The sequence below is a fragment of the Neovison vison genome, chromosome 1 (assembly GCF_020171115.1).
Source record: "Neovison vison isolate M4711 chromosome 1, ASM_NN_V1, whole genome shotgun sequence".
Lineage (NCBI taxonomy): Eukaryota > Metazoa > Chordata > Mammalia > Carnivora > Mustelidae > Neogale > Neogale vison.
In genome coordinates, this window is record NC_058091.1 from 199,504,066 (window position 1) to 199,523,167 (window position 19,102).

The 19,102-nt window shown below is 43.3% G+C and overlaps 1 long non-coding RNA gene across 1 annotated transcript in view; it reads left to right on the forward strand.

Moving 5' to 3' along the window:
* Positions 1-2,319: 2,319 nt before the first annotated feature.
* LOC122917585 overlaps positions 2,320-19,102 on the forward strand; it is a 31,256-nt gene continuing 14,473 nt past the window's right edge. Inside the window, exons 1-2 of the long non-coding RNA XR_006386405.1 lie at positions 2,320-2,401; positions 10,137-10,248. This is a non-coding gene — a long non-coding RNA (uncharacterized LOC122917585). The remainder of the gene's footprint in view (positions 2,402-10,136; positions 10,249-19,102) is intronic.

The window sequence follows — 19,102 nt, forward strand, 5'->3', positions numbered from 1 at the left end:
CCCCCCCCAACCAGTGGGCGACGGATGCCGGGCCTCCAGCCCTGTGGCAGAGGAGGGGCGGGCGTTTAACACGCGCGCAGCGGTCCCGCTGGTGCAGAGCCCGAACCGCAGTGGAACCGGCTGCTGAGCCTGGCTGGGCTGGCCCTGTTGCCCGCGCCTAGCTTGGCTCCGGCCAGAGCCTTACGAGCTCCGCTCCTGCCGCCCACCTGCGGGCGCCGTGTGTAACGGGATCCCCTAATGTAACGCGATCGATGGCTGCCTCTTTGATGTGGGCGATAATGTCAGCGGATTAAAAGGGACACCAAGCCGCTCTCCCCAGTGGAGGACCCGGGGCGGCGGCGGCGACAGAGCATCAGATCTCCCGCCCCGCAGCCCGGGCATACTCCTCGCGCGGCTGCACGAGGGCTGGGGCGGGGAGGGGTCACCTCCCCGGGGTGGGGACGGAGGGGGTGTGTGTGAAAGGAAGAGCCTCAATTAAAACCTACGAGAGCGCTTTCCTCTGAGCTGGGCAGGGGCGCGCGTTTGCGTCAGAGGGCGCGCAGGGCTGGCGCAGGGGGCGGGGGTAGTCGACGCCGGGGGCCGCGCCCCGGGGCTAGAAGGTCTAGAGAGTCAGCCAGCCGCGCAAGGCTGGCCTCGGTCCGGCCACGCAGGCAGGAGGGAAGGCAGGGTGCGCAGATGAGCCGAGACTTCCCGGGAGCGGCGGAACCTATTCTCCCGCACTGTGGGCTCTTTCCGCTAGCTCCCACCCTGAGCTTCCAAATTTGAGAGTCCCTGGGGGTGGGGACAGTTGGGGCCCTCGAGGCTTCAGGCAAAGCCACCCGCTCCTCCAGAAGGAAGGGAAGAAGGGATGCTGCACCGGCCCTAGTCTAGAAGATGGGGGCTGTTGGTGGTGGCGCCCACAGCAGTGGAAACTCTCGGCTTTTCGGAGCAGGGGACAGATAGCCCCTCCGCCGGTCCTGTGTGCTACATTTCTGTCTCAAGAGGGGGCAGGCAGGAAGAAACTGAGTTTTTTCGAGGAAAAGTGCTGTCCTCCTCTGAGACTCCTCTAGCGCAAGCGGAGCTCAGGTCGCTGTTCTTCTTACGGACCTTGTGTTCCCTACCGCGTTTGCACACTCTGTGGATGTGCCTCCACTTGTGCTGACAGCCTCAGCCCTAGCAAAATGGCTTCCATGGAGCGACGGGGGCGGGGGGTCAGCTCAGGTCCATGGGCAGCTCTGCTTTCTCTCTGTGAGGCTGTCCTTTGTTACTGGTTCAACTTGGCACACTGATCCCGGGGCCTTATGCACCCCACACTCAACCAGGACATAAGATATCTGTTGTTGTTGGGTAGAACAGAAAAATGATCGCATTTTGTGGGAACATGTAGGTCCCCCAACTGATAGTCCACCCAAGTGTCTGGGCACACTCAGCTTCAGGAGAAGAAAACACAGTTGCAGGATCCACCCTTATTTCACTCCTCTTCTCCAGATCTCTTTCCCTCCTTTCTCACCTCAGCTCTTCACCTTGGTTGCTAGGTCTAATATGTGCACGTGGCACTCGAACCTAGGCCCACCGTGGCCCTTGCCTCAATACCCTACTTGAGACTGCCATTCCAGTGGCCATATATACTGGGTCCTCTCCAAGGTCTCTTTCTCCTGGTGACGCCCGTCCAGGTATGGGAAAAGGCTCACCAGGTTCTAGGCTCCTCAACTTCCTTTCGGAAGGCTACCTGTGACAGTCTGGTCCCCACAAGACTATTCAGTGCACACAATCTCCAGTGTCATTCCCCTAAGAGATGAGAAGTTACCCCTCGGCGTGGGAAGGAGGATTTGGGCTGTAAGCTTACAATTTCCTTTGTGGTTTGCTAGCATTGTGGCTCAGCCTTAATTACTTTTTAAGAGAGCTTCCACACAACACTTGATCTCTCCTAGCTGGATAGCCAGTAAACAGTTATGACCTGGGGGAGAAGGAGAGAAGCAGAGATTGGTGGCTGCATATACTTCATTGACTTGCATTCCTGGCCCCAGAATCTGGATCCAAGCAGACTTTCTAGGCGATAAACATCCTCCTACCCTAAATCTTTCTTTCCAGGAAGGCCGAATCATTCTTCATTAATCCTATGACCTTTTTGATATTGGTATTTTACTCTTCCAGAACTCACCAGGCCATTCATTTTGGCTTTTTGGTAAATCTCACTAAACAAAGGTGGCCTTGTGAGAACATTTTCTACACCTAGTACAAGGGTGATGGGACCCTACAAATGACCAGAAATATGTAGAAAGTTATCTCCTATACCTTTCCCCTACCCCTTAAATTGTTAAAAGTGATATTTTTCTGTTTAGAGAGACAAGAGCACAGAAATAACCCTGTTTTATCACACCCATCTGGAGAGATGAACATGCCAGCACTCACTGGGAGAAAGGTCAGTTTCTTCTGCTCTTACTGCAGACTTTCCCAAAGAGCTTGTTTTAAAGGTGCCGAATCAATTAGTCTCCCTTGGCATGAGATTAAGCCCAGGAAGAACACAGTTGAAGAAGATATATTTAAAATGGTCTTTAGAATGATACTTTGAAGAAGAGGGTGGAGAGAGGCACAGGAATGCCTGCCCAATGTTTCATGATTATTAAGAAGTCAAAATGAAAACCCAAACAAACAAACAAAGGCCCCTGCCTGTGTCAGAAATCCCTCCTCACAAGACTGAACTCAGTCTGTATTGTGGCTGCCCGGTTGTAAAAAGTTCTGCCTTTGTTAAAATGAAAACAAGGATGGAAAGGCCAAATCGGGAGCTGGGCTTCTGCTAGACCGCCTGCTTTTAGCCTGTCCATGAGTTGAACCGTGGATCAGAAGGCTTGGATATTCACTATACTTCTAGTAGGCATTTTTTCTTTGTCACCTTTGGGTCAAAACACCCAGAGATAAGTGCTTTACCTTAGAAAATGGTTTAGTTTCCATCACAAACCAGCCATTTAAAGCACGTGTTTTGGAAGGAGAGATAAGGGAAGCAGTTTCCCCTTTCTGCTTGGGCCTCCAGTTGGAGGGCCGGGACTCGCCACGGGAGGATGGCAGGAGAGCAATTGCTGACCTTTGGATGCAAATCCAAGCCTTTATCGGAGGAAAAGTGACAATCATCCCTAGCACACTAGAGAAGCCAAGGCCAAATATTTACTTTTTGTAAAAACCAAGCCTTAGCTATCTAAATGCATTTATGCAAAAGAAGGAAAGAACTGGAGACTTTCATGCTGCAGAGTGTATTTCTTTATTTTCAATGCTGGGCTGGAATGAAGAATAACTGCGTGGTTCTTTTTCCTGGGGGAAAATGGGTTGTGTTTGGATGAAAAGTTGGAATTTTGAAATGACTTAGAAGCTTGTTAAAGTTCCCTGACAATACAATCTGCTAAACCATATAATAATTTCTCTTAATAGTTACCTGTCAGGGCACCTATTTCTTTTACTGCAGGATTAGCCCATCAGAGTAGATCTGAGTTGTAACTGATTCAAGTCAGATTAAACATATTAATGTTTAATTCCTTAATGTCACTTTCTGAATGGCCTATAAAATGAACTAGTGAAAAAGTGTTGACTCACAAAGCCAGCAGATCTGTTGGTAACTATGGTCATATTACAGTAGTATTTACCTATTAGAAGTTTGGTCTAGATAATAAAGCTAACATTAACTTCTAAATTTTCAGTGGAAAGATATGTTTATTACAGTGTCCTCCATCAGTGAGGGAGGGTTAGGTAAAGTTTAAATGAAAAAGTATGAGCGTAGTACACACCACTGATACAAACCACATGGGGCAGTAAATAATAATGCCCTCTGTTATGCTATTTATATTTTATTTACCTGTTTCAGAGGTGAATAATAAACCTAGCCCAACTATGGGAGGAGTTAATAAAGTATTCGGAAAGCATGATCTAACAAACTTGAGGATAGTTCTGTTTTATTGTTAACCCTTTGCAGGAAATCTTCTGAAGCTGAAAAGAAAAAGGAAAGGGCTTTTGTGTTAGTTGATCCTTGGCTATTCTAGGGCTCAGGTTGGTGTGAAAGGGACGAGGAGGTCACTTGAAATCTCCTTTTATCTGCTCTTATTTTCTCTATGGATCAGCAGCTTCGAATAGACACCATCTAATCGCTCTTAATGGAAAGAAGCTCTAGGAGCAGTGAAATGCCTTTACTCCAGAAGTGAATCTATGTGTGTGGATAGTTAGCTGAGGTTACATAGGACGACATTTCTGCACACTTGGGCTTAAAGATTTTTCAGAGTGCATGGATATATACATAAAAGTTTCTTTGACACTCTGGGGGAAAGGTTTGGGTGGTTATTTTGCCTTCACACACCCACACCCACACCCACATGAGGATTCTCTACCAAGTCCTGGTGATTTTTTCAGCTGACTCTTCCTTCAGCTTTTTCTTGCCCCCGCACTCTGAGATGTCATATTGAAGTCCCCCCAAAGAAAGCAAATAATTGAGAGCACGATGGACAGCTTTTTAGTGAAAACATCTTATTTCCTTTCTGTTTTTAACTGGAAGTCACACTAATGGGAGGATTTCTTTTCAGAGGGTAGAGACTGTATGACAGGTGAGAGGAGATGGGGTAAAGCAAGACCATTGCTTTCAATTTCTCCCCAGAATTTTTTCTTTTCAGTCTTTCTTGGAATTAAATTGGTTAAAACACAATAAATAAGTGGAAAACAAGAGCCTGACATTAGGCAATTTAAAAGTTTTTCTTGGTATAGATACATATCTCCAAACCTTTGAAACTGAACAACTGATTGCAATTTGCTTTGAAATTAGAATTATTTTAGTTAAGTTTTATATGCTAACTAAAATACCACTTAATTTGTCTTCCTTAAGGATTACAGTTGCTTTAAAAAGGAGAAACCAGTCCACAGCTGAAGTATAAATGACTACCCAGAAAAGGAAATTTGATTTCTAAGAATGAAAACACTGGACTTTACCTCCTAAGAAGCTCTCCGCACTCCCCGCCTCCCCCCATGTTCTTTCCAGTAAAATTCGCATTTCTCCCAGAGCCTGGGTCACTTTGCTGTAAATTCCTGTAGAGGAATACATGGTTACCAGGGCTACTAGTTCCCATCTCAACCTGCCAGTCTCCCTGCCCCCTGTTACAGACTGCAGAGACCCTTCACTGTCAGATCTGGGACCTTGAACCCCTCCTCTCTACCCTCGTCTACAGGAGATCGAAGTTCCAAAGTTTGAGGTTGGGAGGGAGAGGATTAATCCTCTTTAACTCCTCTCCTTTACCGTCCTCAGTTCTGAACCCTAACAGATCCGTTTCCTGGTGTTTCCTGGTGAATAGGAGGGTAGGAGCCGCCCTGTCTAATAAAGATTAAATTAACTAGAAGAATCCCAGCCGCTGGATATTTGGAAGCTCCGGTGGGGCGTCAAACTGACGTTTAACACATTTTTTCCACTCACTGTGCACAAGTGTTGGATTCATTGGGCTTAACTTTAGAAAGGAAAGAAGAAAAAGGATAAGGAAGGAAAAGAAAAGAAAAAAGAAAGAAAGGAAAAAGTCAAGGAGAAAGCCCAGTATCAAGGGTGAAGTGATTTCGTGTTTAGAGATGCTGAAGGCAAGAGCAGGGCTTCCTGACTTCTAGTCTTTTCTTTCTCTGAATTACTCCAAGAACTGGAAGCTCCCTCTCCTCAGTGGGGGCGTAGAATTTTGCTGTTTTGGTGGGTTCGAGTCCATATTTATCTATTGAGGACAGTTTGGTAGCTCAGGGTCAGGACTGGGTGTCCGGGAGGAAAGGTGAGCTCAGGATCTAGTTGCCTCTTCTATGCTTACTTTTAACCAAGGTTTTGGTAACACACACTGAGCACTTTTTACTACCCAGTAGGAGAAACAATGGCTTTTCTGTCTGCCTTGTTCAGCGAACTGGACACTGACCTTGAAGCTGAAGCAGCCAGGCACATCCTCCTCTGGGAATTATTCTGGCCCCAAAATACTGGCCTCTCACTCCCACCTGCTTCTCTAGTTCCAGGGTGCAGTCTGGAGGGGCAAAAGGCAAGTCCCTTCGTGCCAGTGCCTCGTTCCTGCAAATACAACACTGAATAAATTAACCTCAAACCAGCTAGTTGGGGTGTAGTAGTTTAGCAGGACTAATTGCAGACAATGGAGCTGAAATGACTTTTCCAATTAGCTGCTGGTTGGAGTTTAGTTGGAGGAACTGTCAGCTCCAACGATGGGTAATTGCTTTATTGCTCACAAAACTATCATCTATTTAGAACATATGTGCTAATTACTCTGGATGGGCGTCGAAAAAGAGACCATAAATCTAATAGCACTTAAAAAAGTCTATGGTGCTTGTAAGCAACCCCAGCCCAGGTTGGGGTGATGGATGGCTGTCTTTCAGAAAGGCGAGGGTTTGGACTGGCGGCACCAACGGGATGCTCTGGTCAAATCGCGTGCCTGAGAGCCAGGGACCAGCGCAGCTGTGCCGACGTTATAAATCACTGTCGTCAGAACCAGTCCCCTCTTTCTCCGCGCACTTTTTTTTTTTTTCATTTTCGCAAAAGATTACTTTAGAAATCTTTTAATTGGATTATGCTGGGAAATTAATCTCCTTTAGCCTTGGCTAAATTTATTGTGGTCACTGTCGGGAGGAAAGCTCTGCAACTGCAGTGAGGGCCACGTCCCTTATTTCCTCCTAACTTCAGCCCTCGGGGCCTCCCAGCTGCGTGCGACAGCCTTGCCCCAAGTCCTGGGGAGTGATTGGTGTTGAGAAAGAGTGGAAAAACACGTCTGTGCGGAAGCCCGCGGCGGTCCCTAGTGAGCCCCTTTGTCCTAAATGCGACATTTCTATCCTGGGTTTCCTATTTCCATATCTAGCATCCCTATACAACACTGCGCCTTCCTCCACAAGGGGGTCTGCTACAAGGAGGAAGGAGGCTACAGTGGCGGGAAGAGGAGGTGAGGTTTGCCGGAGGACGGCTGCCAGCCAAACTCATTATTTTGTCCTCTTGTCTTCCACGCCCCTCTTCCGGCTTTGCTAACATTCTCCACTTTACTTCTCTGCGCAAAAACGCAAGGCTCGTATTTCGGCGTTTTCCCTGGCACAACTCTGGACACACTTCCCCCTGACGTGCACAACGCTTGAGGTCCGAGAGCTAGGGCCCTCCCGGTTCTTCCAGGCTCCACGCAGTAGCGCAACGTAGGGTGGGGACACCGCTTCCAGTCCCGCAGCTGCGAGTGCTTAGCGTGGTCCAGCGCTGCTCGGGCAGCTGCTGAACCTGCGGGGCTGGCCCCGCCGGCCCTTTATCTCTGCGGGCGATGACAACATCTGCCTGAAATGGTATACCTACTTCTGCAGCTCAATTTAGTTCTCAAAAGCAGCCCTCGGAGGTGTGGTTAATTGATGGGGATAAAGGCGTAATGTCCTGACGGGGAGACGCCAGTGATCCTTTAACATACTTTTAAAAGAACAACCACCACCCCAAACATCGGCGAATCATTGCTAGGTGGGAGTTTAAGGCGTGGATCTGGATGCAGGAAAAGCGGCGCTTGTGCCGTTTGTATTTAGAGGCTTCAGTAAGGGGTGGGCCCTGGCTCTCAGGGTGGGGCACCTGGGAGCCACTAGGGCGCGGAGCTCCGGCTGTCAAGGGGTTGTCGCAGGGCCCCAGAGAGCGGGGCGTGACAAGGAGCCGGGAGAGCCCAGGATGACAAATGACCGGACCGAAAGGCGGGTGTGGGAGAGGAGCGCCTCGGCGGCTACTCCCTGGGCTCTGTCACTCTATCAGCCCTTCCTCTGCGCGGGACTGGGTCCCCATACGGCAAGCAGTTTGTTTTGCCCTCTCTAGAGTTACTCCTCGTTTAGCATGAGCGAAGTGGTCAAGTGGCCGAGCTCGGGGGTTACTCGTGGGGTTCCGCTGTCAGAACCACCTGAGAGGGACCCCAGGACCAAGAGAAAAAGACAAATGCCGCTGTGTGTGTGTGTGTGTGTGTGTGTGTGTGTGGCTCCAAACCGCAGAGCCAAAGCACGTGGCCATATTTTTGCCGGGTTTGCCCAGAGCCCTGGGGTCGGGAGTCCCGGGATTTAGCAGCGCTGGGTCCCGCCGCCGGGTCAGAGCAGTTCTTTCTTAGCACCTTTACCAGACTTCTGCCCACCACTCTCTCCCCAGCACCTTGCTTTTCTCTTTGCTCAGTTCTAGTTTAATCTCCAGAGGGTCAAAGGATTGTATTACACAGAGCCAGCCAATTTAGGTTCCCTCTAGGCGCTAGAATGAAAAAAAAATAAAAATAAAAATAAAAAATCAGATCGCCGTTTCCGTTTGCGAGGGGGAACGCCCTTCAGGTGCGGGCGGCTGTGCCCCTAGCAGATTTTGCGAGTATCTTGTTTTACTCTTTGGAGAAGGTTAACCTTGATGCTGCAGGTTTGAGCTCCCTCTGGAATCGGAAGGAGAAACAACTCCAATTATTGTCCAGATTTCATTATATTGAGAGATCGCAGGTGTTTCGGCGACTGCTATTGTCTGCCTTCCTCCCTGAGCCCACATACGAGGGATGAAAGAGTCCCAGGAAAGTTAATTTCCCCAAACCCTCTTGCGGAGAAGGCGCACGTTGTCACCGGCGAAGCTTTGGGGTCAAAGATTTGAAGAAATGTAATTAAGAGTCCCAACTCCCAGAGTGTGCCTGTCTCGTTATGGTTCTGTCCTTCCACCGTGACTGTCTACCCTCATCCGGTGTAGTTCTGCCCTCTGTGAGGTCTAGGAAGCGAAGGCTCACTGTCGCTTGGCTGTGGAAACCCCCCCCCCCCCGCCCTTCCGTCTTCCCGAGCAGGGGAGGACTCCAGGGCCGTGGTGTCCAAGATCCTTGGGCGCCTCAGAGCCAGGGACAGGGTCCCCGGTGCAGGTTCACGCCCCGGCCGGCCACCCTCGCTCAGGAGCTCCCTGCCCAGGATCAGGCGGCAAGTCCCTGAGGCTTTCCTGAAGGCCTGCTGCCTCTGGACTGCCAGGGTCGTGAATTGCCTGTGGCGGCCTCTTGTCGGCCCAAGCCCTAGGATCAGCGTGGGCCCTGAGCGGTGTGGGCCCTGAGGGCAGCCAGGAGGCTTACGGCCCAAGGCCTCGCCATGCACGTCTCAGTCAAGGGCCCTTACTCCCCCGTGTCTCCTCACATTTTCCCACCCCACAAGGGCTCTCCCTTGCGAACGAATCCTGCCCTCTGCGAACCTGGCTCCCTAGTGGGGCCCTGGGGCCCCTCCCACTGCCTCCCTCGAAGCCCGGGATCCCTGGCCCTGACTACGGCCCGGCCGGAGCAGTTCCCGGAAGCGAGGCCCACATCCGGGCACGAAGCCTCGCTCGCAGGATTGGCTTCCGGCCGTTCGACGCAAGCGTGTCGCTCCGCGCCGCGAGGGTCCCGGTTCGTGGGATCTGCGCGCCAGGACCTCGCGGTAGGGCAGGGGTCGCGCTCTCGCCGGTGCTGAAGGGCCTTAGCCCCGGAGCTGGCCGGAGTGGACAAAGTCTTGGGCCTGCGCGGGGTAAGATTTGAGAAAGGAAACCAGGCTCGACCGGCGAGGTGCAGGCAGGCTTCGGAACCCCAGGCCCACGCCCTCGGTCGGCGCTGGCAGTTGGCAGTTCGTATCCCGGGGTCGGCGCAGCCCACTTCTTGGGATGGGCCGGAGGGAGTGTGAGCCGGCTTTGGGCCCAACTTTGTGAAGTTCAGAGACTCACCGTCGAAAGAGACCGCCTTGGCAGTCGTCCCCATTACACTTTTTTTGCCCTTCCCTGCCTCGAGCGCCCTGAGCCTTTGCCGTGTTCCGGGGCTCCGCGGCTGTCTGACAGCCGGCTCTGCCTTGGGCACCTAGTCCTCTTCAGGTGTTGGGCTGCTCGGGGCGCGGCTAGGAAACCTCAAACCCGGTTTTCTAGTTTAAGGAGGAGCTCGGCCTTAAAAAGCTGAAAAGTCAGTGGGAGTTAACTTTGTGGCCTTTGGTATTTTTGAAAACAGCTACTACAAGGCGGGAACTGTACGGAAGAAGCGTTGTGTAGTTCATTAAAAAAAAAAAAAAAAAAAACCAAAACACAACAACTTGGGGGAACCGTATCTGGAGAGCTTTCCTAGGGATTGTTTTATAATCTCGCAAATTAGAGAGTTGGTATGTCTCTTGCCATCAGTACGCTGAATAGTATGTTCCTTCAGACAGGGATTGAGAAACGGAAATACCACCACCGTCCAGCCAAACCTGTGAGGACTGATTGCAGGGGAACTGGTGCTCCAGATGTTGCACTAGAGGCGCTGCGAGTGTGAGCAGGTAATGTGGAGAAGAGTGACATTGTTAACAGAAAGTATCTAATTAACAGTGACTTCATTTGATTGGAAGGATGAAAAAGCCTTTTTAAATCAATCCAGATTCACCGGCCTAAGCTCAGCCAATTTATGAATATGGAGCCTGACTGGGCTCTGCTTTCTTTCAAAGATGTCATCTTAGGGGTAATAGCATAGGTGAAGTCATTTGGTTACACTGTGGAAACTTTTATAGTGCCTTCCTTGGGAATTTAATTCAGTGCTTCTTCATTTTATTAGGAACAGACTGACTCCATCAACTCTGTTCTCTCTGTTTAGAGGCAGGACTGCTTGAAGCAATTAGGTTCACCAATTAGCATAGTTTTACTGACCCCAGCAGCAGCACCACTCCTTAGATTATCCATTTCTTCAAAGTCAGGGAAAAGCTGGAGGACAACATGCTTCCCAGGTGTCTACGTTGGGAAAATAAGCCCACAAGCAGGGTAGCACAGCGGTGCAAAAAGCTTTCTAATAGTCCCCAAGTGTTTCAGCAACTTTGGTGGATTTTTCTCCTCTTTTCTGATTCTGGATCTTGTAATATCTCCTTACTTTCACATAGCCTTTAAAGCCTGTCTCCTTTGGTTGTATTTTGGCAGAGCTGCTTTTGAGAAAGTGAGTTTTCTCCCTTCTTTTATGTACACCTGCCTTCTAATGAAGCTGTAGACAGTGTTAGGGTCCAGAGAGAAAAATCACTGAAGGCTCCTTTAAGGTCTGTTAGGTGACAAGGTAAGGGCTCAGGTCTTTGGGTGTGTGTGTGTGTGTGTGTGTGTGCATGCATGTGTATGTTCTTGCATGTGTACATGCCTCAGAACCTATGAGGAGAGGCCAGAGGGTGGAAACTGGGAGATAAATCATCACTTTCCCTAATTTTGAAGGTGTACCTACAAGGCTTTGCTGCAGTCTCTTCACTGTAACGACAATCAGTTGGCGGCCAACATCTTTAGTAAAAGCAAATGTCTGGAGCTCAAAGCAGACTGGGAAGGAAGGGCTTTGCTCTTGCCACTACCATATGTAGTGCAGGGATTACATTTACATAGCTATTGTCTCTCTTTCCCCTAAAATATATATTCCTTTGTAAGATTTTACTAGATTGAATTGCTGACAGTTCATCAGTAGCAGCAACAATGTAATACCCTAACCTTATTAAATCAATAAATACTAGATCCATGTATTGAATTAAAAATGTATCAGCATGGCCAGGAATTGCACTCATATAGCCTTGAACTGCAGAATCGAAGATGCCACTCAAAAACTGACGAGGTAGCATTTATTTAACCTTTTTCTATTTTGCATCTGTGATTAGGTATTCTGGGTTCTTACATTTCAGGGACCATTGTGACAGGTTTTTTGGTTTTGTTTTGTATATTTCTTGGAAATTCTTTTTTTTCACATCTCACATTTAACCACAAAAATGATACATGTTTAACAATAGTAAAATATTGTGGCTTTATCGTTCTTGTCCTTAGTTTTCATCTAGGGAGTATAATTCCACTCAGAATGCATTACTCTAGTAAGACATACTCAGGTGTGTAAGTTTCTACATAGGCATGAGTGAATTTAGATGTTCTTTTGTATGTGTAAATAAATATACTCTGTGTGAATGTATTGCTGTACATTGATAGAAGTTTATTTTTTGAAAAGAAACCACTTTTGATTTTATCTTTCAGCATTGTCGATGATATTAAAAGCTAAAGAACTGTTTATTATTTCAAAACAAGTTATTTATAGTCTAATTTGCTATTGGTGCGTCTGTGGCTGGAGATGAAATTAAAATTTGCAAGTCTTTAAACTTAACAGAATACTTAGAAAGTTACATATATTGTGAATGGTTCCATGTTATGTGTGAAAAAAATACTTCACATGCGGTTTACCAGGAATTGGTCAATTAAGTTGTAGATTAGTGGCTGAATTTTAGAGTTAGTCCGTACTGAAAACAAGGAATGTGTTTAACAACTGGAATTTTAATGGAAAAAGTAATATTACTCTAGCCAGGTATTTGTTTATACTGATTAATGATGCTAATTATTTAAAAACATTCATCCCCTTTTGATGTCAGCTAGCATATTTGTGGTACTGAATTCTGAAGATAAAGTCATTGGGCCTTGGGTTCACTATGCTGTGAAAGAAAAAAATCTTTATTTGACAAAATAGGCAATCAACTGAAATCTATCCTCTTTAAATAAACTGATTCCTCAGTATTTTCCCAGTGTTGGTGTAAGTTGTTGTCTGTGATGTCCCCCAGGGCTCTTTCCTCTGCTCTCTGATTTGGTATATAAAAGCAGCTCTGAATGATGGATTACTGTGTCATTGCAGCCTGCAAAGGATTAATTTGTTTCATTGATTTCTCTTTAGGCAGATTGCCAGAATTTGCTGCTTCCCACCTTTCCTCAAGACTTCTAGAAGTAATAGACAGTAATAGCCTAAGACAAATCAGCTCTTTTATTGTAAAAATAGAATCATGAAACCAGGAATCCTAATAAGAACTTTGGCAAACTTTTTATTGGCATATTGGGAAGAGCAATTAATAAGTTACTTTATCTGGTTTAGAAATAGTTTTAATTGAAAAATTTCTTTGACTTGGTGACTTAAAACACTTCATATTAATAGTTCCTAAGTAAGTATTTATAATATTTTTACCACAAAAATTTTCTCAAATTTGTAAGTATCTTATTTAACTCAGAAAAAAATGTGTTTATGAGATTGACAGACACTTTTCTTTGTATGCCAGATTTTAGGATCAAATAATATGGCAGCATAACTTTAAATAATTTATTAGTAAATATGTATAGGATTATTTGATGCAAAGATTTTTAGAAACCTTGGAGAAGGACATAGAGTATTAGAGCACAGAAAGAGAATTGTTTAACTGTTTGATAAAAATATAGCTTTGTGATTAAAAGACTGGTATCTGCTCATAATAACTTAAAAAAGTTAAAAATGACATTTTGCACATATTTCTGCTTTTTCCTCCAAGCATTTACATGTTTTGCTTATACATATATAGATAAATACCACTTTGTATCCTGCTTTTTTCAGTTGGCATTATACAGTGAAAAATTTCCTGTATAATTAAAATTATTATTGAAGTCATTTATTTTGACTAATGTTTTAACATGTATATTTTAGTTACTCATTGTTCTACCATTGGAGAGTTAGATTTCTAATTTTCCATTATTGTAAATAAAGTTATGATGAATGACATTTTAAATAAATCTTACTCGTCCCTCTGGTTATTTCCTTATAATATATTATTACAAAAGAATTTACTTGGGAGGGTATAGACTTTTTTTAAGGTTCTTGATATTGATTGCCAGATTGTTTTCTGCAAAGGTTCTTCCAGTTTATACTGGTACTGTTTAAAAAATTTCTGTGTAGAGGCAGCAGCATTCTAATTTATGTTACACGAGCAAAGAAAACAGAACAACACTCTTTCCTTGTCTTCTGAAAGCAGTGGCAGCATTTTGCATGTACTTAGTCTCTCAGAAGTATTTTCTCATCTGCAGATGTGAAATAGGCTGGTTATACAAATCTATTTGTTTCCCTTCTGTAGTGCTGAAAATTATATTGATTTAATGATCTCAAGTTATACTTTTTATGCAATTAGTTGTGTAGTAAAAACTAATATTGTCATGTGCTAATGTCTTTTTTCCTCTATTGTGCTATGATAGTAGTCCATGCAATATCAGCAAGTTTATGCTTTTCCTGTGCTTTGCTGAAAGGAAAAAGGAACATCTGTTTCCATTATATATCTGCATCATAATGATAACAATTAAATAGCTTTTATGGTAGTATACAGTAAATATATTTTGCTGAATGACCTATTCTTTCTTGTTGGAAAATTTCGGAGGTTTCAGACACAGTTTTTACAGGTAGGTTCTGTGTAGAGGTTTACAAAGGCCTCTGGTTACTTTAGGTAAATCACTGCAGTCTCAGTATAAACAAACAAAGAACCCTAAGGATTATACTCTAGGCTATCAGATGTGACTCTTGAAAGTAGTTTTCTTAGGCAGATGTTTAGAGTACAAATTATTAGGTACCTCAGTATTCTTAAGTGGCTTAATCATGCTGCTAATAATAGAGTTCATTTTGTTTTTTGTGCTGTTTGTGTACTTTTAATGTTTTACCAAGCTGGAAACTGGAAATAGTTTGTGTGTGTGTGTGTGTGTGTGTGTGTGTGTATGTGTGTGTACGCTAACACCTATATAAACATTTACAGCCTAGCACTCTTTTTTTCCCATATATTGGGGGATCACAGTGATATTTACCTTTTAAGCTCATCAGGAGAATGTTTGAAACCCATGCACTATTTCCATTGACCTTTAATGTTCCAAAGAAATGTTTTCATTTATTTCATTCAGTTTTTGGTTAAAGATGTTTTAGTGGTTACTTAAAAAAATGATTAGAAAGTATTTCAGACAAAATGTGCTATATAAAGAAAAACAGTTTTGTACTCAGGACTCAGTTTGAGAAATAAAATGTTACCAGTGCAACTGAACCTCTTCTTGATCATATCCCTTAGGACGACAACCTCTTCTTTCTCTTCTTCTTCTTCTTTTTCTGTTTTTAAGATTTTACTTATTTATTTGACAGAGAGATAAAGCCGCAGAGGGCAAGTGAGGTGGGGGGGATGGCAGAGGGAGAGGGAGAAGCAGGCTCTCCACTAAGCAGGGAGTCCATTGTGGGGCTTGACATGTAGCTCTATCCCAGCAGTCCTCCCAGGATCATGACCTGAGTGGAAGACAGATGCTTGACTGACCCAGCCACATAGGCACCCACCCTTAAGGCTTTTTGAAGAGATAATCAGCATCCTAAATTTGGTGATTATCTTTTTTGCCTTTTATGTATTTTCTCTAACATGTCAAAAAGCTTGACATAGTGATTTGTCCTTTTAGATAAATTTTTAAGTGTTGGACTTGAAGACTGTTGGAAACTTTTTTTTATCTAATCACCTGTCAGTGGTTATGTTTCTCTGCTTTACTGTCCTCATCTGTGAAGTTGTGTATAGATCCACATGTTCTTTGATGTCCTTTAGCTGTAATTAAATTTTTTTGATAACCTCTTATTTTCCATATGAAATAAAATAGAACAAAAAGAAGACAAAGACTCAGAGAAGTTTAAGTAACTTACCCAAGACCATATAGTAAATCCAGAGCTAAGAATAAAGCTCAGTTCTCCTGACTTTGGTTCAAAGCACTCTTTTCTTCAGTCCACATTGTCATCTTTGGGTACTGGCTGAGTGACCACTGTGGTAGCTTGTAATTAAAGACCATCTACAGGCTTGTATAACTTTGTGATTGTGTATGCCAGAGAGACTTTTCTTTTAGAATATTTTTTTTCTGTAGGGAAAAACATTGTAGGCTTATCAGCCTGAAAGCTACTTAGAGAATGAGAAGACTGTATGTGTCCTGCAGAGCCTGTAATTTTCTTCTTTATTTTCTGGACTTTCCTGTAAAAAATGGCAGTTTGGATGACACTTTCTATAGGTTTCTTACCATGTGATCAGTTTTCTGATCTCTCATGGTAACTGGAACAGGACAATAGGGATGGACACAAATTTGAGTGTCTCTTTACATGTACGTGTATCTATTCAATATATTTTGGCAGTCAAGATTTTGACAAAAAAAATTTTTTTTGTAACTTATACTATGGTCAAATCACATGTGACTTTCTATTTGAGAATGAGTTTGTTTCTTGTTTCTATTTAGCAACCAACTTACCAGAGCACTGAAATGAGAATAGCACAAATAGAATAATGTGGAAACATGTTTTTAAAATCTCTTTGGAGAAAAACCCTATTCTAAAAATGGCAACCTAGAATTACATGCATGTAGGTTCTCTTTCAGGTTTTTACTCTAACAAATTTAATTCATTCTTAGTTGAGATGAGTAAGCTTGAGTCATAATATTCACACAGTGCCATGCCTCTCCTATGAAAAAATATCAATATAACTAGAGAGGGAGTTAATGTATCCTATTGTAAAACTATCTTTTCCCAAGTTTGTTGCCTCAAAACCAAAAACTTCGTTTAATAAATTGTTTGTTTCCTTCTGTAAATATATACTAGGAAACTTGTGGTAGTAGTAATCATTCTTTTAAGGAAAGATGAAGCTACTAATAGTAGCTTTGTCAGTGCTATAAATATTCTCAAGATAGTTGTGTTTTAACAAGCAACGCAGGTAACACATTTTTCTCTATTTTAGGTCAATTATCTTACGTATTCAGCAGCTTCTGGTAGGAAATTCTCCCTAGCATATTAGTGTGGGGAGGAGAGACCCAGTGTAATCAGATACCAACATTCAGTACACCTTTTATTTAACATTGCTTTATTTGCTAATACTCACTAGATATGATTTCTTTAATTTCTGTAACATTTCTGTCTGGAGACAAAGCTGTGTGTGTTTGTGTGTTGTGTCTGTGTGTTTGTCTGCCTGCCTGCCTATGTGTAAATATTTCAAAGGCATTTCTTGTCTAGTTGAAAGTTCTGGTGAACATCTGTAATGTGTAATATGAGGAAATTTAAATTTCCCCTTGTTGCTTTAGCAAGTAGATGAAACTCAATAGGAAAGGTGTGGGTAGGGGAAATTAGCCCCTGACTAACTTATTTTCTCTGTGTCTGTAATATGATTTTGGACTGTATTGGTGAGAATATGGAATCTTAACCACCAAACCAGCAATGTTAAAAGCAGAGAGACCTCAATGAGAGACAACAATATATAGCCTAATATATTATTTTACTCTCTTAGTTATATATCATCTCTTTTAAGAAAGGTGATGTGTTATTTACAGCAACATCTGAATATGGTTAAAAAAGTGTGTGTGTGTTTGTTTGTGTAGTGTATTTTTTTTGCCATATATATTACCAGGATTATAGGTGCTTAAATGTCTGCATTGTTTCTACTCAGTCCCTAATGACTTCACTTCAGACCAAGTGGAGATTATTTCAAAACTAGTGTTGGCTATGTATTTTCTGTTGACACAACCAATACATAATTTCATGATGTATTTTTTCAGTGGGTAAAAGGGTAGAATTTTCTTCTACTGATGTTAGATTTACATGTTGTAAAACTTTGTTCATGGCTTGTTTTGAAATCCCAGCTGTTTAGGATTTTCTCATTATTTGATTCTTATGAGAATTTTGTTACTGTTGTGCTTATTGTTCTTGAGGTATAGATAGTTAACATCTATTTATTGAGTTCTTGTCATGCTTACTGCATATGAGGTAGGTAAAAGGGTAGTCATTGGCCTTCAGGGGAATAATTATTTATATGGTCTTTTGCCCATAATTTAACAGATTATATTTTCCTAATATAATATATTTGTGATTTTTAAAATACTCCTACAAGAAGACTTTTAGAGGAAAAGAAAATATATTTAGTTTTCCATTGCTGTTATTTACCTTTTGAAAAAATTCTTAGAATTGTAATTTGGGATTGGGGTGCCTGGGTGGCTTAGGCAGTTAAGTGTCTGCCTTTGGCTCAGGTCATGATCCTTGGGTTCTGGGATAGAGCCCCATGTCAGGTTCCCTGCTCAGTGGGGAATCTGCTTCTCCCTCTGCCATTCCCCTTGGCTGTGCTTTCTCACTCTCGTTCTCTCAAATAAATAAATTAAATCTTTTAAAAAATTGTAACTTAGGGTCACCAAAATAATATTAATGTAGTATCTTGAATAAATTGGATGTGGCATTTACTAACTTTAAATCAGTTTTTTTTTTTTTTAAAAGGTTTTGTTTGAGAGAGAGGGAGTGAGAGAGCATGAGCTTTGGGGGCTGGGGGGGGGAGCAGTGGGAGAGGGAAAAGCAGACTCCCTTTTGAGCAGGGAGCCTGATGTGGGGCTCCGTCCCAGGATCCTGGAATCATGACCTGAGCCAAAGGTAGACGCCTAACGGATCAAGCCACCCAGGTGCCCCTAAATAGTTTGGCTTTTTAAAAGTATAAGATCTAAGAATTTTTCCTAGTACTCAATCTTGTTTAAGTATGCCAATCTAATTATCTCTCTCTAAATAAAAAATTAATTGCCTGTTTCTGAAAAGCAGCCTTTGTGCTGCCTTTTTTTAAAAAGATTTTATTTATTTATTAGAATGAAAGAGAGAGAGATAGAGAGAGAGAGAACATGAGAAGTGGGAGAGTCAGAGGGAGACACAGACTCCCTGCTGAGCAGGGAGCCTCATGCCAGGATTCGATCCGGGGACTACAGGATTATGACCTGAGCCTTAACCAACTTAGCCACCCAGGTGCCCCTTTGTGCTGCTTTTTAGCAAGAAGCACGTTCATTTTTTAAAAATTTAACTAACAAAGTAAATTTAACTTAAAGTTAGGAATTAAACTAAGTATGAAGACCAACATGTTTTCAAAAATATTTAGAAAAATAGCTGTGTTTGGTCTTGACTCCCCTTTAGCTTTGATGGTAAGATCATTGAATTTTAGCACTGAACCTTTTTTATAGCATTACACATGAGCATGTTTTTATAGCTCACCAAAGCTTATTAAAAGATGCTGAGAATAATTACTATTTGCCTGTCAAACAAGGAGAAGCGGGTTGTTGATATATTTGGTAACACATTTGACCAAGGTAGATAGCTGTTTTTGAAAAAGGATGAACAAAAATACCCCTATTCTCCATATAATATTTATAGTTTTTTTGGACTTAGTTATGTAGCTTCTTTTATCTCACTATATATAGATGCAGATGTAAGTTTCAGTTTATTATTATTGCAATAAAAGTCAAAGTATAATTTATATTTGTGTAGAGTGTTCACATGAGGTAACAAGGTCCTTTTGAATTTTGGAGATTGATTGGGTTTTGCATTATTTACACATTATACAT